The sequence below is a fragment of the Tachyglossus aculeatus genome, chromosome 9 (genome assembly GCF_015852505.1).
Source record: "Tachyglossus aculeatus isolate mTacAcu1 chromosome 9, mTacAcu1.pri, whole genome shotgun sequence".
Classification (NCBI taxonomy): domain Eukaryota; kingdom Metazoa; phylum Chordata; class Mammalia; order Monotremata; family Tachyglossidae; genus Tachyglossus; species Tachyglossus aculeatus.
The window spans coordinates 21,314,291-21,338,757 of NC_052074.1; the positions used below are offsets into that span (position 1 = coordinate 21,314,291).

Sequence of the window (24,467 nt, forward strand, 5' to 3'; positions counted from 1 at the left end):
TACAGGACTCTACATCTAGTAAGTGCTCAGTAAACACCAGTGACTGACTGATTGATTAGTGTCACTCTGTGCCCCTTCCAGGTGACTATGGACACGGCCCTTTCCTTTCTGCCCCTCCCCAGGGCATCAACTGTTCACATCAATCATGACAGTAACCTTATCTGTACCTGGGCACTCCACAAAGTAGGTGGTGGTGAGGTGTCCATCCAGTACTATTTTGAGTGGGCCTGGTGAGAAAAGGGTCAGGGGGAAACGTGCGGTCTATTAGCCAAGTAGGGAAAAGAAGAGAAGCAGCGTGGCTCAGTGGAAAGAGCCCGGGCTTTGGAGTCAGAGATCATGGGCTCAAATCCCAGCTCTGCCGCTGGTCAGCTGTGTGACTTTGGGCAAGTCACTTAACTTCTCTGTGCCTCAGTGACCTCATCTGTAAAATGGGGATAAAGACTGTGAGCCCCCCGCGGGACAACCTGATCACCTTGTATCCTCCCCAGAGCTTAGAACAGTGCTTTGCACATAGTAAGTGCGTAATAAATGCTATCACTATTAAGACGTTCAAATTCTTAATTTTTTTTAATTTCTTAGGAGGACTAACAAATATTGTCTGGCAAACTATGATGGAAATAGAGCTCATTATGGGTAGGAAACATGTCTAATAATAATGGTACTTGTTAAGCACTTACTATGTGCCAAGCACTGTTCTAAGCACTGGGGTAGATACAATTTATTCAGGTTAGACACAGTCCCTGTCCCATATAGAGCTCACACTCACACTCCCCATTTTACAGATGAAGTAACTGAGGTCCAGAGAAGTGAAATGACTTGCCCAAGGTCACAGCAGACACATAGCAGAGCTGGAATTAGAACTCATGACCTTCTGACTCCCAAGTGTGTGCTCTAGCCACTAAACTATGCTGCTTCTCCCGTTATATTGTACTCTCCCAAGTGCTCAGTACAGTGCTCTACCCAAAGTAAGCAATCAATACAATTGATTATGAAGCCTTTTAGTCAATACCTTTCAATGATTTACATAGTGTGGGGGCTGGGAGGAGGGTTCTGAGGGAGGGGAGGATGGGAGGGGGTCCTCAGATCTGCATTCCCCCTCATTCCCTCCACTGGGTGTGAAATACTCTGAGTTCTCAGAACAACAGCTGTGGCCTAAGCACAGTGTGGCCCTAACACTGTTTCTCAGTTTGACTGGGAGTTGTGGTCTCATTTCTTAGTTTTGCCACACCCTGTGTGGAAACATCTTGGTGAAGCTGGGATTATGACTGAAATGATATATTCTAGACCTATTCATCTGAAGTATTTATGGGTAGAAATAACTGCCTGACCACTGTAGTCCTTTGTACAGTATGACCTGCTGGATCCAATAAGCTCTCTCCACTCATTTTTTGGGGATGGGAAACAAAAGATTGCACACACCCCCTCCCTCCCCTAAACATGACCGAGTTCCAGACCTTCCAGCACTGAATACAGTGCTCAGCTCAATGCTTGGCACATCCCAAATGCTTAACAAGTACCATAATAATTATTATTGCTGCTGATGAGGCTAAAGAGATTATCCGTTCCCCGGCACCAGACCGCCCGTGCTACCCCTGCTGACTGATTCCCTACTCCACTTTTGGCTAGAGCACAGACCTGGGAATCAGAAGGACCTGGATTCTAATCCCTGATCCTCCAAATGTCTGCTGTGTGACTTTAGGCAACTTAACTCCTCTGGGTCTCAGTTACCTCATCTGCAAAATGGGGATTAAGAGTGTGAGCCTAAGATTAAGAATGTGTGGGCCACAGTCACTGGCCCAAATGGGGCTTTAAAGTTTACATCAGAGAGAGTAAAGATGAGGATTATTTTAAAGATGAGGATTATTTTAAAGATGAGGAAACGGAGGGGCACAGACAAGTGACTTGCCCTAGCTCACACAACAAACAAGTGGCAGAGGCAGGATTAGAACCTAGGTCCTCTGAGTACTCCCAGGCCTGTGCTCTTTCCACTAGGCTATGCTGTTTCTGATTGATTGATTATATCACCTTTGACAAGACAGCTAATTGGGGGTTGGAGGGGTGTAGGGGGAAGTAGCACAGTGATACCAGGGTGCTCTCTGCACCTAGAGATTATAAATTATTTATTAATAATAATGTCTGTCTCCCCTTCTAGACTTTACACTCATTGTGAATAAAGAACATGCTCGCCAACTCTGTTGTACTCTCCCAAGAGCTTAGTGTAGTATTGTGCACCTAGTAAGGACTCAATAAATACCATTAACGATGATGACACTCCTCCACCCCCTTAATTTGCCTGTGTGGATTTCAGGACAAGGCTCTGCATGAAGCTGCGACAGAGTCCCTGAGACCAACCCATTTAGAATCTGGTTGCAGCTGCAGTCCTGGTTTCAAATCCCACTTCCCCTGGGGACAGAGAGGGTTCATTGTCACACTAATATTATTACTCTAAATGGTTTCAATAATTCAGCGATCTGGGTTTTGTTTTTGTTTTTCATCTGATTTCTTGAAGGTTCCGGAAGAATCTTGTAGTTTCCCCTTGGTGTTATTTCTTGCTTATAAAGCTTCAGTAAATCCAATATCCAATCCAATAAATCTGCCCACCATAAAACATAGCTGATGGAAGATCCTGGAGTTTCCCCAAATTGTGTCAGCCTTCCCTCCACCATTTGTATTTTGAATCACTTGTCAAGAAAGCAGAGCGGAAAGAGAGGAGGTGGCAATGGTTGGTGCCTTCCGCAAGCGTCCACTGGATTTTAGTTGGTGGTAGTTGTGGTTTCAATACTTTGCTGGGCCCCTCACAGCGAAAAAGTGGGAAGTGTGAACCTCTCCAGGGCCAGCAACCATGTCTCATTAATCCCTCATTAAAAACTTCCCCAGAGTTTAGCAGGAAGGGAAATAGCGCTGGGGAGGTGAGAGTTAGGCTAAATTTCCTAGAGAGAGGATGGGGTTTTACTAGGGCTTTGAAGATAGGGAGAGCAATGGTCTGCCAGAAGTGGAGGTCAAAGGAGTTGTGACTTGGCCTTTTCAACCATGTTCACAAGCAACTCACTGTCAAATAACAATGAAAAAAAAAAAATCAAGGGCAGAGTCTATGTACCATCACATCTTAAGATATTAATACACAAACCCCAAAATCAAAAGTACTAGTTCCGAGATGCATCTAATATAACTTTGGTAGAAAGTTTTTGTGAAGGAAAAGACTGAATAGTACTTGATTTTTTGTATTATCTAACCTCAGGGCTTAGTACATCACTTGGCACATAGCCAGCACTTAAGAAATACCAGAACTATGATGCTGATGATGCCACCAGCAGGGTGTTTCCTGTAGGATTACACAGGAACAGGGGGCCAGTTTTTCCAATAATGGGAGAGGTGATTGGCTCCTGGGGAGGTTAAAGTAATGACATTAAAGGAAGGGTCCAAACACCTAGACTAAGAGAAGTGGATAGAGGAAGTATGTTTTAGAAGCTTTCTTTGTCCCTGCCACCACCAAACAACTATTTAGAGCTCCAGCACCAGACTGGTATATTGACAAGCCTTGGCCTTCCAATTTTACTCATCCCCACTCCAGGCCCTACAGCCAGGCTAAGGCCAGAAAGTCAGCAGTAACAGGATGTTTGAAGGGAGAAATGACATAAACGTGGATAAGTAAGGGCTGACCACTGAGGTCGGGGACACATCCTACAGGACGTAGGCCCCTCTGCTCTACTTGGAAAGCGGTTTATCAAGTAGAGGATTGGGCTGTATCTCCGGAGGGTCAGAGGGTGGAGAACAAGGAAGGGGGAAAGCCAGGCTGCCTCTGAAATGTGGAGTTTGGTTCTGTGTAGGTGTGTTTTTCCTAGACCTTGAACATTTCAATTCAGCCTAGCTTATTTTGGCATTTCAAAACAAACTCCTGGATTTAATACCTGTGAGCTCAGCCCAACCCCTCGGCGTCCGTGTGGCCTGAGCATTTATAGAGCTTAACCGGGCCTTCACTTCTAGAGGCAAAGACTTCTTAAACCCAGGTGCCCTCAGCCTTGGCTGTGCTCTGGGATCCAGCCTCGGGCTGAATCACGCAAATCCTCATCTCTGTCTGACACTGGGGCACAGGAAGGATGGAGGATAAGCAGTGGATAAACACAAATATTTGCCAAATCGATCTTCGGGGGTGGCCTTGAATGCTAAGCAATGCTAGATCCCAGAGAAGCCCCTGTCCTTCTCTGCATCCGGGCCTGCCTTAGTGCAGGATCCATGCCCAGAAGGGCCCCACACCTACAGCCTGGTTGCCCAGGCCCTGGACTCTCTCAGGCCAACTGCCCCATCTAGTTCCACTCGGCTTGGGGAGGACTCCACAAATGATGTAAATGAGTCTAAGAGGTGCTGCCACATCTGATGAGTGCAGCTGTCCCTGGGGTTCGATTCCTCAGAACAGGTGTTCTCTTTTTCTCTTCCCTGTTCCTGTCCTGGGCACCTGACCTGTCCCTTCCTCTTTCTGAAGGACCGTAGCTGATGGTCTCGTTGAAAGAGACAAATGAGGAAGAAGGGGACTGCCTGGTCTTGCCATATCAGCTTCTGTCCCCAAGCAAAGGGGGTGCCCACTCTGGAATCGGAGGATGTAGTTTGTTGGCTATTGGAAATTACCTAAGTGCCCCATGGTGAGGAGACACCTTGTCTCTCTCTCAAGAAAGTCCTTTGTTCACTTATTTTCATTTACTGATTAAAATGAGCACAAATTATCCTAAATAAAGGACTTCCTGACAGGGGCCTTGATGGGTGGACAAGAAGGATATGGCCCCCAGGCATTGTTGCTACTGTTGCCATGGCCAGGCACTCTTGCCCAGCTGGGGGGAAGGGAAGAGGAGAAAGGAAAGTAGAAATTCCAGGATGTGATCCAATACAAGTCTCGCAAGTGTAGGACTGACACCAGGGCTCACACTCAACCCTGAGTTGGGACTAGTTGTGAACTGGACTTCCTGGACAACAAGGGGGTGGGTGGGAACCTTACACATCAATCAATCAATCGTATTTATTGAGCACTTACTGTGTGCAGAGCACTGTACTAAGTGCTTGGGAAGTACAAGTCGGCAACACACACATCCACTGGTACTCTCCCAAGTGCTTAGTAAAATGCTCTGCATGCAGCACACACTCAGCAAATGCAATTGATCGATCCTCGGGCTATCCCAGAATGCTGGGACTTGTAAATCCAGCAGACACATGCCAAATTATAAACAAGCATGAAGAATCACTTATGCATGACTGTGCCACAACCAATTCTTTAATGAAAGCCAATGAAGGTAGTGTTGTTTAGTGACAAGAGCCTGGGACTGTACATCAAGTGACCTGGGTTCTAATCCTTGCTCCGCTACCTGTCTCCTGCGTGATCATGGATATGTCACTTAACTTCTCTGTGCCTCAGTTACCTCATCTGTAAAATGAGAATTAAGGCTGTGAGCCCCTAAACTCACTGTGGATAGGGAATGTGTCTGCTTATTGTTATATTGTACTCTCCCATGTGCAGAAGTTAAGTGATTTGCCCAAGGTCGCAAACTGCTCCTTCCGATACTACATCACACTGACAGACAGTTCCCCAACTCCGCCCACAGTCAAGGCCTGCAATGAGTCTTTTCCCCCACAGAGCTAGAAGTCAAGGTAGATTGTGGGAGGAACAGATGAACACCAGGAATCTAAAATGGGGCTTCGTGGCCCTGCTCCCTCTCCAAGGAGAACACTAGAGAACGATTCACCAGTCCCTCTACTCCCCGAGCCCGTCCCAAGACGCTTGAGTTTCACACGCGGAACGGAGGCCCCTGACCCAGGGCTCCCGTACATCAAGCGTGCAAACAGCCTGAATGGTTTCCGGCAACCCCACACAAAAACTTAGCGCGGGAAGCAAGATAAATCCTGAGTCCAGATGGCACGATAGAAATCCGGGCAGGCAGCCTGGAATTACTCAAGATGGACTTTGGGCTGTTTGCCCAAGTTGGACTAATACCCCGCCTTCTTATAAACAGCACCAAAGCCCTCCTAAAGGTCAGGGGCACTGCCTGATGCCTCATCCAAATGTCCGGGCCACCACGGTTCCTCTCAAGCTGCTGGTGGGCGGGGGCCGGTTGTGGGGAGAGGAAGCCAGGCCCAAGTCACCATGGAGGGGGGTGGGGAGTCCGGCTCCAGGTCACCGGGGAAGGGGAGGGATGTGGGCCCCAAGTCACCGGGGAAGGGGAGGGCCTCGGGCCCGAAGACACCAGGAAAGGGGAGTGACCCGAGCCCCATGTCACCAGGGAAGGGGAAGGATCCGGGGTCAAGTTAACTGAGGTGGGGAGAAATCAGGGCACAAGCCACCATGAAAGGGGAGGGACCTGAGGTCAAGTCACTAAGGAGGGGAAGGTATCCAGGCCCAAGCCAAATCACCCACACTTTGTCCTTTCAGTTTTCCCTAGAGGCGGCCCAGCCAAGGCCTAGCCCAGCCTGAGATTTTTCTGGAGGGAGAAGATGAGATCATAACCTTGATGTGACTGTCGGAGGGGGCTCCCGCCAAGCTCTGCCTCAAGCACACACTGTGGGTGGAAGGGAGGCTATATACAGCAGGACAGGTTCTGTCACTCAGAGGCTCTGTGGGGGTGGGCAGAGCGAGGAGCTCTCTCAGGGTATCACCTTGCAACAACCATCTTCTGAGCCCTCTTCTAGTTCCCATGGGCTCCTCCACCAGTCTTCCTTCACCTGACGGACGGACAGGTCGTCAGCCTACAGGAAGCAGTCACCTACTCTTTTGCATAGCTCGGCTGAGGGTGTGGCTAACCCAGCCACGGGCACTCAATCAATCAATCAATCGTATTTATTGAGCACTTACTGTGTGCAGAGCACTGTACTAAGCACTTGGGAAGTACAAGTTGGCAACATATAGAGACGGTCCCTACCCAACAGTGGGCTCACAGTCTAGAAGGGGGAGACAGAGAACCAAACAGAACAGAAAAGCAGCGTGGCTCAGTGGAAAGAGCACGGGCTTTGGAGTCAGAGGTCATGGGTTCGAATCCCGGCTCTTTCACATGTCTGCTGTGTGACCTTGGGCAAGTCACTTAACTTCTCCGAGCCTCAGTCACCTCATCTGTAAAATGGGGATGATGACTGCGAGCCCCACACGGGACAGCCTGATCACCTTGTATCCCCCCAGCGCTTAGAACAGTGCTTTGCACATAGTAAGCACTTAACAAATGCCATTATTATTATTATTAAAACAAAACATATTAACAAAATAGAATAAATATGTACAAGTAAAATAGAGTAATAAATACGTACAAACATATATACATATATACAGGTGCTGTGGGGAAGGGAAGGAGGTAAGGCGGGGGGGGATGGAGAGGGGAAGGAGGGAGAGAGGAAAGAGGGGGCTCAGTCTGGGAAGGCCTCCTGGAGGAGGTGAGCTCTCAGTAGGGCCTTGAAGGGAGGAAGAGAGCTAGCTTGGCGGATGTGGGGAGGGAGGGCATCCCAGGCCAGGGAGATGACGTGGGCCAGGAAAGGACACTCCCACAAAGAACAGAATTAAAAGCACCCCCACCACTGCCTCTTCCAACCCCTGCAAAGAAACTGGCTCCTTACCAACATTCTCCAATCCCACCAGGTGATGAATGCTATCTCCATCTGGGAGACAGCACAGAGAGGAAATCATTGGGTTTTCAGAGCCACGATTGCTCCCACAGGCACTGTTCTACCAGTACTGTGAGCGGGTGTGGGGTGGATGAGAGGGAAGGGCTGCTTGGCAGTGACAGCTGGGCTGCAGGCGTCGGGGTAATGGGAGGTATGGGGGGCTCCCTAAAACGTTTATTCCCAGGGGTCCTGGAGAGGTAGATTAAATCCAGGCCCTGTCCCCTGCTACATAAACTGGGGAGAGGGTCAGATTTCTGTGTGGTGGGCTCAGCCTGGCACTGGGTTTCCCTGAGGAGGGGCTGCACCCAACCGGGAGCTTCCCTGGACACTCCGGAGCCAAACACAAGCTAGGGGTCGGTCCGGCCTCTCCCGAGGACATGGCCCAACACGAGCCTGGGCGAGCCTGGAAGCTCCAGGCTAGACAGCTCCAGACCCCAAACAGATGGGTTCAGAGAACCAAACTTTTTTTTTTTAATTGGTATTTGTTAAGCACTTTTGCGCCAGACACTATTGTAAGAGCTGAGGTAGATGCAAGGTAATCCGGTTGGATCCAGTCCCTGTCCCACATGGGGCTCATAGTATTCATTCCCCATTTTACAGCTGAGGTAACAGGCTCAGAGAAGTGAAGAGACTTACCCAAGGACACACAGCAGGCAAGTGGTAGAGCCGTCAGAGAAGCAGCGTGGCTCAGTGGAAAGAGCCCGGGCTTTGGAGTCAGAGGTTGTGGGTTCGAATCCGGACTCTGCCACTTGTCAGCTGTGGGACTTTGGGCAAGTCACTTAGCTTCTCTGGGCCTCAGTTCCCTCAGCTGTAAAATGGGGTTTAAGATTGTGAGCCTCCTGTGGGACAACCTCATTACCCTGTGACCTCCCCAGCGCTTAGAACAGTGCTTTGCACATAGTAAGCGCTTAATAAATGCTAAAAAAAAAAAAAAACCCAGATCCTCTGGCTCCCAGGCCCGTGCTTTGTCCACTAGGCCACACTGCTTCCCTGTTCTCCCTCCTACATTGACTGCGAGCCCTGTAGGTATCGGGGACTGTGTCCAACTTGATCATCGTGTATCCGCCCCAGCTCTTAGTACAGTGTTTTGTACATAGCAAGAACCTAAAGAACACTATTATTATCATCTCCATCAGGTACCAGAGCCAGCAGGGGTTACAAGCCCCCTCTGAGGGCCAGAGCAGGGAGGGGATTCAACTGCTTCAAAGTCACCCCTTCCACCCTCACTCTTCAAAGAACAGAGCCGGGCATCCACTGAGCTCTAAGCGTGGCTCTGCCACTCCAACCCAGCTCCATCCCACACTGCAGGCTACTTCCACAGCCTGCTACATTCGCAGAGTTTGTCCCGCTTACTCCGAATCCCACACTGCAGGCTACTTCCGCAGCCTGCTACATCCTCAGAGTTTGGCCCGCTTACTCAGAGGCAGTGTCTGACTCCGGCTTGAAAATGACGTGGATCTGAATGATTGGCTATGAAAGTACTATCGAGAATCTTTGTGGGCCAGGATGGCATCCATCTGCTCAGTTGTACACTCCCCAGTGCTTAGTGCAGTGCTTGGCACACCAATTAGGGCTCAGCAAATACCTCTGATTGACTGAAGAATCTTTTAAGCCTCAACAAATTACATTCTGGACATTTAACAGTTTCTGGAACTAACAGCTGACTACTTCCCCTACGCATTCAGGGTTAGAGTCTTCACTTTTCCCAGCGTTACCTAGGAGTAAAATCTGTCCCAAGTATTTCCGTTCTCAGAGAAAAGTGAGAAGGGTTTTTTTTTAAAGCCTCTCAGAGGGGAAAACAATTCCGTTTTTCTGGCAGAAGCTTTGCTCCGGGAACTTCTGCCAGAGCCAATTGCTTGACTCCAGAAAGCAGTGCACACTGATTTCTTAGATACAGAGAATGGGTTTTAGAACAACTTACATAATTGGGCTCTAGAAGGAGTTTCCCTGGCATTTTAGGAACTGAAAAGGAGAGGGAAAAAAGCTGGAAAGCTCTGCCCCTGCCCCGTCACCTGACAGAGAAACCCTCGCCCCAAAGGCGGGCAGGAGTCCAGAGCCTTGTAGACCAGAGCTGCTCCACCACTATGGGCCTACAGGGCATCCTTGATGCCCCTGCATTAATCTCACGTGTCCCGGGAGATAAGTGCCAGCTTCAAAACCACGGGGAAGGTTGGGGCCCATTCTCACCAAAGATGGCTTTTTCCAGAAGCGGGGAGATGTCCAAAGACAAACCTTTCCTTAACTTACACAGTTTACTGTTCATACCTTGTACAGTTGGCTTTAAACTTTTTGTTACTGCTTGGATTCTATTCTTGACTGGATTTTTCCCTTGTCTTCACTCCACAGTAAAACCAGGGAATCACTACAACAGCTAAGTGGAAAGACTAGAGCACTGCAAGTCAGGAGACCTAAGTTCTAATTCCAACTCCCTCACTTGCTTCTCTGTGACCTTGGGAAGTCATTTAATTTTTCTATGCCTCAGTTTCATCTGAGACAGACTTTTATCTCACTTTGTAAACATCTGTCCTCCTTAGACTGTGAGGCTCATGTGGGATGGAGACTGTGTCCAATTTGATCATCTGGTATTCTCATCAGAACTTAGCACTGTGCTTGGAACATAAGGGCATAGAAGTATCATGGTTATTATTATTATTATTATTATGTTCATTCCATACAGCATTTCTATAGTTGTAGCAGAGACCCCCTACTCCCCATTATTTATCCTTCCTTAAAACAATTCTAAGCGGTAAATTAGTATTAGTTACTTTGTGCAGATGTGGAAACTGAAGCAGAGAGTGGGTGAGCAACCCAGTCAAAGAGTCCGTAGGTGGTCCCAGCTTCTGATCCTGACAAGAGAAGCCAGTGCCAGGACACCCATGTGAAGCAGTTGTACATGCCTGGTGAGCAGTTGCCAAAGTTGGAGAGATGCAGGGCTGTGAACTCCATCACTAAGCCAAGGATGTTTACATATTGCTAAACCCACTATCAAAGCTCCTGTGAGAGGTGAAGGTGGCTCGGCCAATCGCAGACAGGGAGGGAATTGTTAGGGAATTCAGCATATGGATGCCACCAGTGCCCCTGGCTGCAGGGACATCTGCCACTGCCCCACAAAGAAGAGGGACAGTGTGGTCAAATGGAAAGAGCACAGGACTGGGAGTCAGAGGATCTGATTTCTAATTCTGACTTCACCACTTGTCTGCTGTGTGACCTTAGGCAAGTCACTTAACTTCTCTGTGCCTCAGTTAACTCGTCTATAAAATGGGGATTAAGAGTATGAGCCCCAAATGGGCTATGGACTGAGCCCAACCTGGAGAACATGGTATGTGTTTATATAATAATAATATTTGTGGCATTTGTTACGCATTTACTATGTGCTAGGCACTGTACTAAAGGCTGGGATATATACAAACTAATCAGACTGGACACAGTTCCTGTCCCACATCGGGTTTACAGTCTTAATCCCCATTTTACAGATGAGGAAAATGAAGCACAGAGAAGTTAAGTCATTTGCCCAAGGTCACACAGCAGAGAGGTGGCAGAGCAGGGATTAGAACCCAGGTCCTTCTGACTCCCAGGCTCGTGCTCTATACACTAAGCCAAGCTGCTTTCACGCTGCCTCTCAGTATGCCATTAAAAAACAAACAAAACACATAAACTGCATGGCTTCACCCTTTCCACCAACTCTTCCCTGGTTCACGAGTTCATTTTATTAAGATTGGAATATTGTAGCAACCTCCTGGCTGGCCTCCCTGCCTCTAACCTCTTCCTCCTTTAGTCCACACTCGCCTGTCACCTTCCTCAAGTCTTTTGTTTCGGTTTGTTTGTTTGTTTTTAATGGCATTTGTTAAGCACTTACTATGTGCCAATCACTGTTCTAACCACTGGGGTGGAAACAAGCAAATCAGGTTTGACACAGTCCTTGTCCCACATGGGGCTCACAGTCTCAATAGATGAGGTAACTGAGGCACAGAGAAGAGAAGTGACTTGCCCAAGGTCACGTGGCCGACAAGTGGTGGAGTGGGAATGAGAACCCATGACCTTCTGATTCCCAGGACCACGCTCTATCCACTACGCCATGCTGCTTCTGCATCTCACCCATTTTTCAGGCTGGGCTTTGAAGTTCTAGCTTCCTGCGTGAACGTTTAAATCCCATATGTCAGCGGGTTTCGTGGTCCAGATGTTCAGGCCAGTTCTAATTACCGAGGGCGAACTCGGTCTCTGTCACCGTCTCCCTTCCTCCGAGCAGGGCCGGCCAGAAAGCCTGCTGGCCCCCAACTCAGCGTGACATACACACTCACTCTCCCTGTGAAAAACTTCTAGATTTGTTCATCCTGCTCCATTCCGAGGGGAATTTCACGCCAACGTCAAGTCTGATGGGCGCCCCCACCTCACCCCAGAAGAGCACAGTGGGGTCTCTGAACTCCCTCCTCTCCCTCCCCACCCCACCAGCAAACACAGGCTCCCACTGTGTGACTCAATTCACCCCTGCGCAATGGAAACCTGATATGCAGAACCCGTTCACCAGACTTCCCTGGGCTCCCCCCTGCACACAGGGGATTGCATCACCACAAAGGAGGCCTGTGTTGGAGGCAGGCACGGCGTGCACTGAGCTTACAGAAATCATAAGCCTCCTTTAAGCAGCTGAGCACAAAGCCCTGTCTGTGCCACCCGGCTTCCCGGGCCCGCCTTCTCCCTCTCTCCACCAAGCGCTGTGAAATAAGTCATCACAGAGACTCACAGTGCTGCCGGATCAAACCTACCCACGGCTCGGAATCGGGCGGTGGGAGGGGACGGGAAAGATTTTAAAACATAGGCACAGTCAGTAGCGGCCTCTGTAGCAGCAAGCCTTCAGAGAGCCCCGGCAGTCTAGAAGCAGCCCCCTACCTTTCTTGGCCAAGGAACCGTTGCCAAGAGTTACTCGGAATAAACGGTAACCTCTTCCAGGGGCCTCCTTGACACATCTCCGGGATGCTTTCCATTAATTTGGAGTTGGCACGTGTTACCTCGCTTAGACCGCGGTGTCCTGCTCAGGCTTTGAAATAGATTCCCGGGAAACTTTTCTTTGCTTAGAAATACTTAGGGCGGGGAGGGCACCCAATAGGTGCCGCATAAAGAGAGGCCAGGAGGGAAAATGGTTAGGCTAGGAAAGCTCAGAGGATGGAGGAGTTGTTCAGAGGTCCAGTTTCTCCCCAGTTCCCAGCCTCCCTCTGGCCCTCAGCCAGGCTAGGACCCAGAAGCAAAGAGTTTGGGATAATTTTTAGTTAAAGGCACGGGTGAGAATTGGATAGAACAGCCCACGATGCAATCAATCAATCAATCGTATTTATTGAGCGCTTACTATGTGCAGAGCACTGTACTAAGCACTTGGGAAGTACAAATTGGCAACACATAGAGACAGTCCCTACCCAACAGTGGGCTCACAGTCTAAAAGGGGGAGACAGAGAACAGAACCAAACATACCAACAAAATAAAATAGGATAGAAATGTACAAGTAAAATAAATAAATTTTATTATTTATGAACTATAAATTATTGTTATTTATTATTATAAATAATAAATTATTGTTTATAATAATAATAATTTATAAATCATAATTTATAAGTTATAAATTATTATTGTAAATTTTATTATTTATTAACTCCACACCAGGAAAACACTACGTTCCGGCCTGAGTTTTTTTCAAAGCGGATGCTTTTTTCCCCCCGCGGCAATGTTGAGCGCTCTCTCAGGACAGAGGCTGACATGTCCAACTGGGGCTCTGGGCCAGGGACTCCATGGCTAGGCTACCCCTCACAGGTCTGGAGGCTCTCAAGGCTGTTGTGAGGGGGCATCAGGGCCCAGGTGCACTGTGCCAGGCTACCTGTAGCCCGCGAGTAGCCCCCTCTGCTCCCCAGCGAGCCTGGTGTCTAACAGGGAGAGACAAGGGAACGTGGGACCACAGGGAAAGCCAGCCCTCAATCCCTCTGTATTGAGTATTTCTGCATCAGAGGTCCTGGGTTATTGGGTAGGGACTGTCTCTTATTGGGTAGGGACTGTCTCTATATGTTGCCAAATCGTACTTCCCAAGCGCTTAGTACAGTGCTCTGCACACAGTAAGCGCTCAATAAATACGATTGATGATGATGGGTTCTAATCCCTGCACCGCCACTAGTCAGCTGGGTGAATTTGGGCAAGTCACTTAACCTCTCTGTGCCTCAGTTACCTCATCTGTAAAATGGGGATTAAGACTGTGAGCCCCACGTGACACAATCTGATTACCTTGTATCTACCCCAGTGCTTATAACAGTGTTTGGCACATAGTAAGCACTTAACAAATACCAAGATTATTATTATTATTACTACTAAGCAAGCAGTATGGCCTAGTGAAATGACCACAGGTTTGGGAGTCAGAGGACCTGGGTTCGAATAGTGGCTCTGTACCCACTGTGTGACCTTGGGCGAGTCACTTAACTTCTCTGTGCCTCAGTTCCTTCATCTGTAAAATGGGGTTTCAATATCCGTTCTCCCTCCTACTTAGACTGTGACCCCCATGTGGGACCTGATTATCTTGTATCTACCCCAGCACTTAACACAGTGCTTGGCACAGAATAAGTGCTTAAATACCACACATTACTAGGCATCACTAAATATTATATCGAAGCATTACTAAGCATCAGGACAATACAGTAGAGTTGATAGATATGTTTCCTGCCCTCAAGGAGCTGACAGTCCAGCCTGGGGATCTGTGGGGCTCCCAGCATCCTCACCAGGCTGCAGCTTCAATTAAAGCAGAAATTGTGGTTCTCGCTCCCGTCCCAGCTCTATCTCCCCAACACCCACCCATTGCCCCCATTTTACATGCCTCACCCACTCCTCCCATCTCACCCATGGCACCCGCTTGTCATTCCAGGAAAATACAGTTTTTACTTTCATCCCTGGTTAACAATAAAGCAAAGCAGCACACTCTTTATCCCCTAAACCCATGCTGAAGCCCACCAGATCTCTGCCCCCAGGAGGACTTGGTTTTTTAAGGTAAAACAGTTAACTTTGCAATAGGAAAGGATAAAAGAAAAAAATACGGGGTTTTTTTTTTCCCTCCCCAAACCAATTCTGTCCTTTATGCTCAAAAATCAGGAACACTACTGAACATGAAGGTCAGTATGTTTTCTGGGTCCCCAAATGAGGATGGAAACCCCACCATGTACAGAAAATTCTGGGTCAGATTTAGCGATGTTTTAAATTCTTTGAAAGTGATAATATGGAAGATGTTAGAGTTTCCCTAACTATTGGTACTCTGCACGGTGCGATAGAATTGGGTTGATAGAAAAATCTAATTTTGCTCCAAGTCTGCATGGGGTTAGCCTAATGAGGTTCAGAGTGAACATTAGTGGGACTTTGCCCCATGGAGGCAAAATTAATCTTTTTGGTCCACCAGCCCCACCTCTGAGTTCACCCCAGGAGCTTTGGAGATGGTAACGGCCACCTGATTGACAGACTGCACTCAAAGCTTTCCCAAAACCCAGGGATCCAACCCTACTGCCACTCCCAGGAAAGTTTTCCCTCAAGGAAAATTTTTCCAAGTCCAAGCAGGTGAGGATAACCACCCATAATTACCCTCACCCTCAGGCAGCAGCCATCAATCATGTCTACACCCAAGCCAATCAGGGGATGTCCTCCTGGAAGCTAAAACCTCCCCACAGAAATGCTCTATTTATACAACCTGAGCTTCACATGCTCCAGACGTACCAGATGGAACTGAAACAAATTAAAGTCTTACTACAACTTGAATGTGTAAAGTTTCCCTAAATAACAGAAAAGCACATGGGTATGTATTAAATCATGCCTTTATGGCCTAACGGAAAGAGCACTGGCCTAGCAGTCAGGAGACTTGGGTTCTAATTCCAGGTCTGCCACTTATCTATTGTGTGACTTTGGACAAGACACTTCACTTCTCTCCTTGAGCCTCAGTTTCCTTATCTGCAAAGAGGTGTAAATACTTGTTCTCCCTCCCTTTTAGACTGAAGCCCCATAGGGACACGGACTGTGGCCAACCTAATTATCTTATATCCACTCCAGAGCTTAGTAGAGTGTCTGGTATATAGAAAGTACTTAAAAAGGAAGGGAAGGAAGGAAGAGAAGGAAGGGCTCATTGCAATGCGATTTAGGACTGTAAAAAACTGCCCAACTGTGTGTCACTTTAAATGTCAATAGGCACCATTCAATTAAGATAAATGTATTAATAATCCCTTCTATCTTGCATAATCTCCAGTGTGGGGAGTCATGGGCTCACCTGCACACCTGCATTCTCATTGACAGGACTCTTGTGTTTCCCAGCATCTGACCCCACTGGGGCTAGAGGATCCCGGGTAAAAGCAAATATCATGTTGAGGGAACAGAGCTGAGCAGGGACATTGCACTGAAGACAATAGGAGAAAGGCCATGAGGGGATTGGGACACCTCTAATTCTGTTCAAACCCAGGGACCCACCTCTGCTGGTGTGGACCTCTGCCCTGCAGCCCCCTTTCTAGGAAACATGAGGGAGACAAGTCTTCATGAGAGGTTCCATCAGACTTAGGTTAGAAAACTGTCTAGACTCTGTGACGGGGCAGGTGGGAACTGGGAGCAGTTTGTAAACAGTTTCCATTTGGATGAGGAGGAGCCTTCTGAAGGAATCCAAGCCATCATCAATCACTCAGTTGCACTCCTAGGGTAAAGACCCTGGCAGGAGAATATGTAGAATTTAATTAATGATGACATTAAGCTTTTCCTTGCCATTAGGGTCCCGGGCCACCCTCCCACAGTCACCCAGAATTACCTGAACAAGATTTGACATCGATTCTCTAATTTCCCAAGACAAAAGCTATGATCTGGATTCTTATTTGATTTTTTTTAATTATTAAACAACAGCCAAAAGGTGGGGAAAGTTAGCTGGTATTTCAAATGTTTCCACTAGCAGTCCTGCAAAATTTAGGGGGTCAGTGCAACCAGGACAAAGAGAGAACAGCCCAATAACCAGAGACGTTGGCTGTCCCCACTTTCATGTTGTCACAGCTGGGTAAACCCAAAATAATTATGGTAAGAGGGTAAAGCTTAGCCTGGGGAGAGCTCAGTCAATAGTACTGATCATTTACTATGTGCAGAGCACTGTACTAAACACTTGGGAGGGAGATGAACCACCAAAGTGGCTAAAAAAGCTTTAAATCAAAGAACTTATTGAACACCTACAGTAGTATAGAGCCCCGCAATAACTACTTGGGAACCACAAGAGAAGCATGAAAGGTAATCCCTGTTCTTGAGGATTTTACAGTCTAGTACGAAAGTCAAGTAAACATGAATTGAGTACACAATTTTACAAAGAATGTGAGGCTGCCTTCAAAGAACATAAGTAGATAATGCAATAACTGATAAAAAGAGTAGATAATTAAAGAGCTAGAGTGCCTCATGAAGAAGGTGGCCTTGTAGAAAGCTTTTAAAAGAGGAAAAGTGGAGACTCCTCAGTCAGTCAAGTACATATTGCTCGTAGCAATGAGATGCTTGAGGAACTTGTATTTTTCAAAGCGATTTTCCTTTTTTAATCCGCAAGGCACAGACAACTTTTCATTCTCAAGGTGTTACTTTGGCTCATATCATGGGAAGAGTCAAAACCAGAATTTACTTGCCTTTTGAAGAAACCAGTTATCCAGGGTTGGAATCACTCTTTGTGGGTTAAGCTACCAAGCTGTCAGCAAGAGCCATGGCCTAGTGGACAGAGCACAGGACTGGATGTCAGAAATGAGGATTAAGACTGTGAGTTCCACATGGGGCAGGGACTGTGCCCAACCCAATCTGCTTGTATCCACCCCAGCGCATAGTTCAGTGTGTGGCACATAGTAAGTGCTTAAATACCACAATTATTATTGCAAATTATTATTATTAGAAAGACCCGGTTTCCATTCCCAGCTCCATTTGTCTGCTGTATGTATGGCTTCGGGCAAGTCACAACTTCTCTGTGTCTCAGTTCCCTCATCTTTAAAATGGGGATTAAGACTGTGAGTCCCACATGGGACATGGACTGTGTCCAACCCGATTAGCTTGTTTTTAACCCAGTACTTAGTACAGTTCCTGACACATAGTAAGTGCTTAACAGTTACTATAAAAAAGGTTGTTTGGTCTTTGAATCCCTCCTCTGTATTATTCAAGAAGGAAGGAGAGAGAGAAAGAAGGGGGCAGGAGAGAGGGAGAGGAAGAGAGAGCACACAGAAGTAAGGGTCAGATAGAAGTTGGGGCTGAAAGTGTAAAAAGCTAGAGAGCGTGGGGAAACTGGAGCAGAAGCTAAAGCCAAGACAATTTTTTCTTCCTCTCCTCTCCCCAGGGTTGTGTTTTATAGACAGACAATACAAGATGAAATTATGTCTCCATCAGGATTTAGTCTGCTCTGGACTCTCTCAAAAACATGAGGGAGAAACTGGGAACGGTTCTTGGCATCAACCTACTTATGTCTGCCAGATTGTCCCAAATCCTCTTCCTTCGGTTCACAAACCTCTGACAGCTACTCTCATCTTGGCCCAAGGTACATCTGTGTGGGTTCTGTAAGGAGACCCGAGCCCTAGTGGAAAGAGCCCAGGCCTAGGAGTCAAAGGACTTGGGTTCTAATCTCTCTAATCTCTCACAGTTGCCTACTATATGACCTTGGGCAAGTTACTAAACCTCTCTGTGCCTCCACTTCCTCATCTGTAAAATGGGGATTCAATGCCTATTATCCTTCCTATTTATGCTGTGATCCCCATGTGTCATGGGGACTGTGTGCCTGACTAACTTGTATCTACCCCAGTGCTTAGAACAGCGTTTGGCACATAGTATAAAATATATAGCATAGCCCCTGTCCCACATAGAGTTTAGAGTGTAAGAGGGAGGGATAACAGGTATTTTATGCCCTTTTACATATAAGGAAATGGAGTGCCAGGAAGGTTAGGGTCCACAGCAGGGAAATAGTGGTGCCGATATCAGAAACCAATTCCTCTCGCTCCCAGGCCCATGCTCTTTCCACTAGGTGACATTCCTGAAAATAAGTAGAATATTTCCAAAGACCTTAAAAAAGTGTGTGCTCATCTGATCTCCTCACCCTCCCAAACTTCCCACGAGGGGATAAAATAATCCTCATTTTACATCTGGAGAAACTAGAGTTTCTCAAATTTCAATCGATTGATCAGGAGCACTCATTGAGTGCCTACTGTGTGTCCAGTACCGTCCTAGCACTTGGGGGATTAGAGGACATGATCCTTGCTCTTAAGGGGCTTGCAATCTAATAGGGAAGCCAGACACTAAAAGAAATGAAAGGCACAGTTTGGCAGTCAGAGACAGTCCTGGAGCTGGTAGCCCTAGTCTAGTTCTGGTCCAAAGCCAGTTAGGGAGGGGCCATGCCAGAGACAGTCTTGAACTCTGTCCTTGCTCTTTACATAACCTTATACAGGGGAGGGAGGGGCCCATGGGTGGCCCACATCACCCTGTACTTGGTGCCTGGCACTGGCCCCAACTTCAAAGTTTGCTCCTGCACCATCACCCATGTGTTCTAAGAGCAGGCAACTGTGCCCGAGGGGCTGTTCACTGGGGCCCTGTGCCTCCCTACCACCTTCCTGGTCTGCTGTTTCCTCCTGGGCATGGACCTGAGCTCCGGCCTCCCCCACTCATTCATTGTAGACACCATTCAATTGTATTTATTGAGCGCTTACTGTGTGCTGAGCACTGTACTACGTGCTTGGGAAGTACAAGTTGGCAACATATAGAGATGGTCCCTACCCAACAGTGGACTCACAGTCTAGAAGGGGGAGACAGACAACAAAACATATAAACCAAATAAAATAGAATAAATATGTACAAGTAAAATAAATAGAGTAATAAATATGTACAAACAGATATACATATACATATACACAGGTGCTGTGGGGAGGGGAAGGAGTTAAGGTGGCAGGGATAGGGAGGGGGAGTAGGGGGAGAGGAAGGGGGGCTTAGTCTGGGAAGGCCTCCTGGAGGAGGTGAGCTCTCAGTAGGGCTTTGAAGGGAGGAAGAGAACTAACTTGGCGGATGTGCGAAGGAAGGGCATTCCAGGCTAGGGGGAGGACGTGGGCCGGGGGTCGATGCCGGGACAGGCAAGAACGAGGCACAGTGCCACATTAGCGGCAGAGGAGCGGAGGGTGCGGGCTGGGCTGTAGAAGGAGAGAAGGGAGGTGAAGTAGGAGGGGGCGAGGTGATGGACAGCCTTGAAGCTGAGGGTGAGGAGTTTTTGCCTGATGCATAGGTTGATTGGCAGCCACTGGAGATTTTTGAGGAGGGGAGTAACATGCCCAGAGCGTTTCTGCACAAAGATGATCCGGTCAGCGGTATTAAGTATGGATTGAAGTGGGAAGAGACAGGAGGATGGGAGATCGGAGAGGAGGCTGATGCAGTAATCCAGTCGCTCATGACTCTTTGTGACTTCAGATACAACTCTTTGTTGTGGTTTTAAATGGTATTTGTTATGCGCTTAGTGTGTGCCAGGCACTGTAGATACAAGCTAATCAGGTTGGACACAGTCCGTGTCTCACATAGGGCTCACAGTCTTAATCCCTGTTTTACAGATGAGGTAACAGATACAGAGAAGTGACTTGCCCAAGGTCACACAGCAGACAAACAGCAGAGTTGGGATTAGTCTCATGCTCTATCCACTAGGCCACACTGCTCTACTCTTTCCTCTGTACCGTACTGCCCCAATATCTTTCATGCCCTGTAATTCCTCCGCTCAGGACAGGCCATCCTGGCTCCTCCCCCAGGCCCAGTCTTGAAGGGAGTGGCTCAGGTTTTGAGCAGAAAGGACTGAGTCATCCATCAGATTCCTGATGGCTCCCAGGGCCCCTCCCCAGACTCTGGGACTGACCTGTACAGGGCTACTCAGGTGTGAAAGGGCTTTTCTGGGTATCTGTGCCAACTTTCAGGGTCTTAACGGGTGAGGGTTTTTCCTCTTTTTCTGAGTCAAAGTGGGAAACTGTTTTCTCCAAATACACACATGGAAACACATTCTCCTTTGGGACAGTCCAACTGCTTTGCCAATGCTTCATATAATAATAATAAATAATAATAACAATCCTATTCATTAAATGTGCCAAGCACTAGGTTTAATACCAGTTAGAGCAGACACAGTCCCTGTCACACGAAAGGGGGTCAGTCTAACAGGGAGAACAGGTGTTTCACAGTTTTTACAGATGAAGAAACTGAGGCATAGAGCAGGTAAATGATTTGCCCAAGGTCCCACAACAGTTGAATGGCAAAGTTGTGACTAGAATCTAGGTTTTCTAACTCCCGAACTGTGCTCATTTAATTCTGCCCCTCTGCCCTCTTCTTCCCCCAGCCAATCCCCCAGCCTCCAGACTACGACATAACCTCTGCCTCTGTCCCTGTCCCACCTGATCTTCAGGAGGAAAGCCATTTAGCGGGCTAGCAGGAAATACGAGGCAACAAGGGTTAAACAGAAACACTCACGAACCTGTAATGCCCTCCCTCCTCACATCCGCCAAACTAACTCACTTCAAAGCCCTACTGAAAGCTCATCTCCTCCAGGCCTTCCCAAACTGAGTCCCCCTTTTCCTCTGCTCCTCCTCCCCTCCCCATCACACCTACTACCTCCGTCTGCTCTACCCCCCTCCCCGCCCCACAGCACTTGCGTGTACATGTACATATTTATTATTCTATTTATTTTATTAATGATGTGCATATATTTAATACTATTTGTTTTGATGCTATTAATTCCCATCTACTTTGGTTTTGTTGTCTGTCTCCCCCCTTCTAGACTATGAGCCCCTTGTTGGGTAGGGATTTTCTGTTGCTGAATTATACTTTCCAAGTGCTTAGTACAGTGCTTTGCACACAGTAAGTGCTCAATAAATATGACAATGAATGAGAATAACTACTGAACAGAGAACAGTGACTAGAAAATGTGTAAGTCTTATGTCCCAGGGGACAAAAACCCAGCTAGCGTCGTAAACTATTTAATATCTCAGCCTTAAACAGCAGGACTATGCTTATAACAATAATAATAATGGCATTTATTAAGTGCTTACTATGTGCAAAGCACTGTTCTAAGCACTGGGAAGGTTACAAGGTGATCAGGTTGTCCCTTGGGGGGGCTCACAGTCTTAATCCCCATTTTACAGATGAGGTAGCTGAGGCCCAGAGAAGTTAAGTGACTTTCCCAAAGTCACACAGCTGACAATTGATGAAGCCGGGGTTTGAACCCATGACCTCTGTCTCCAAAGCCCGGGCTCTTTCCACTGAGCCACGCTGACCTTGACCAATTCATTTAACTTCTCCCTGCCTCAGTTTCCTAAACTGGGAGAGGGATCCCAGCACTTACCATGCGCCCGATGCTATAGCAATTGTTATTGATAATAAGGTGATGTGCATGTGCTCAAGAAACTATGGTTTTTGGCATGCTTCCTAAAGAAAAAGGTTTTCCAACTTGTCAATTTTTGGGTGGGATGAATGCTAAAGTGCTCTGAAAAGCAATTTGCTTCAGTCAGGGAGGGACAGGTCAACTCAAAAAAAAAAGTCTTCTCCCTCCCATATATTTTCTTAGCCTGAAATTCGGCTCTCCTCCTGGTGACTGTTCGCCTTTATTGAGCACCTCGGACACATTGTTTTGCCTTTCCAATTAACAACTGCATAGGAACTCCATTCTGTGGTGACACTACAGAACCCTGATGGTCATGTGGCTTCCTCCTCTGGGCACTGAACTCAGAGAAACCAATCCAGTAGAGGAGGGAGCCAGAGGACCTGAGTTCTAATTCCAGTTCCACCACATAATAATAATAATAATGGTATTTGTTAAGTGCTTACTATGTGTGAAGCACTTTTCTAAGCGCTGGGGGGATACAAGGTGATCAGGTTATCATCATCATCAATCGTATTTATTGAGCGCTTACTGTGTGCACAGCACTGTACTAAGCACTTAGGAAGTACAAATTGGCAACATATAGAGACAGTCCCTACCCAACAGTGGGCTCATAGCCTAAAAAGTTGTCCCATGCGGGGCTCACAGTCAATCCCCATTTTACAAGATGAGAGAACTGAGGCACAGAGAAGTTAAGTGACTTGCCCAAAGTCACACAGCTGACAAGTGGCGGAGCTGTGATTAGAACCCTCGACCTCTGAATCCCAAACCCGTGCTCCTTCCACCGAACCACACTGCTTCTCAGCTTCACATGTCTGCTGTGTGGCCTTGGGCAAGTTATTCAACTTCTCTGTGCTTCTGTTCCCTTCGCTGTAAAATGGGGATTAAGACTATAAATGCCATGTGGGGTACGAACTGTGTCCACCGTGATCAACTTGTATCTACCCCAGCGTTTAGTAAAGAGCCTCCCACATGGTAAGTGCTTAACAAAAAAAAACACTAAAAAAAAGAATACTAGAAGGTAAGTTAAATATTCAGCCTAAGCAGGCCCTTAGCCTTTGTTTAAATTATCAGAGACCAGAATTGAGTGCACACTAATTAAGCAGAGAGCCAGCAATAAAAATTGATTAAACACACAGCTGAGATGAACAACCATTTTCAGCTCCTCCTCATCTGATACCGTGAGGATCCTCAACTCATTTTTAACTGACCAGTTTTTCTCTCTTTCTCTAGCTGGGACTCAGGATGATCCGGGTGGGACTTCCACCGTCACTATGATCCTTCACCCCATATGGATTCCGCCAATCCTTCTTGGCCTCAAATCTCCCTTTGAACTCTTGGGACCACCAAGCCATTCTGAGGTTTTTCTGCTAGGGCTTAATCGGTCAAGGAAGAAAAATTAAGTGGCAAAGCATAGTGGACAGAGCAGGCGCCTAGGGAGTCAGAAGGTCATGGGTTCTACTTCTACCTCCGCCACCTGTCTGCTGTGTGACCTTAGGCAAGTCATTTCACTTCTCTGGGCCTCAGTTCCCTCATCTGTCAAATGGGGATTGAGCCCCACGTGGGACAGGGACTGTGTCCAACCCGATTTGCTTGTCTCCACCCCAGCATTTAATACAGTGCCTGGCACATAGGAAGTGCTTAACAAATAATTATTATTATTATTAGCAGTGCTTAGTACAGTGCCTGGAACACAGTTAAGCACTTAACAAATGCCATAATAATAATACAAGCGCTTCGTAAGGACAGTGCTCTGCATATAAGTGCTCAATAAATACCACTGATAATGAAATAACCCATGGATATCTATCCATCTAGCATTATGCTTTGCAGTTCTATCACCTGTCTCTCTTTCTCTGTAGGATTCCAAAGAGCTGGAACAAAGATGATATTTAAGCATGAAACACTGAGGAGGAAAACTACAATCTGACTTCTGTCTGCCAGATCTTTCTTTCTATTTTTTGCCAGTTGAAGCAATGCCAGCCTACCAGTACACCAACAGGTTAAAGTAGATGAAGCCAGCAACTGTTTACAACTTTTACTGGACACACCATCGGCCTGACCCAATGATGACATTTCTTATGGTCCTAGACTTTACTAAATCTTTGTCTACCTCTTGCACTAGGGTCAATTTTGTCAGCTTTCTAGGATAATAAAGGAACTGTGTCCATGTTCAATTCAAACATTGTATTTTAAACCATCTAACTAGTATACCAACTCATCATTCGTTTCTGGAGATATGCTTTTGCATAAATACACATTTTGCCCGACTTGACAGACCATTTCCAGGAACAGACATGTTGATTGCAGACATAGTAATGACAACCAGGGTTAGGCCACTGTGACATGAAGCAATGGCAAGAGCAAACACATTATTCTGATCCGGAGAAGGAAGCAGAAAAACAAATAGCACCAGATCCTGGTAGCAGTGGGGATAGGGGCAGAAGAGATTACTCAAGGT

At 47.2% G+C, this 24,467-nt stretch overlaps 1 long non-coding RNA gene across 1 annotated transcript in view; it reads left to right on the forward strand.

The window, feature by feature from the left end:
• LOC119932532 overlaps nucleotides 1–24,183 on the forward strand; it is a 38,121-nt gene extending 13,938 nt beyond the window's left edge. The window contains exon 2 of the long non-coding RNA XR_005452332.1: nucleotides 23,869–24,183. This is a non-coding gene — a long non-coding RNA (uncharacterized LOC119932532). The remainder of the gene's footprint in view (nucleotides 1–23,868) is intronic.
• Nucleotides 24,184–24,467: the final 284 nt, after the last annotated feature.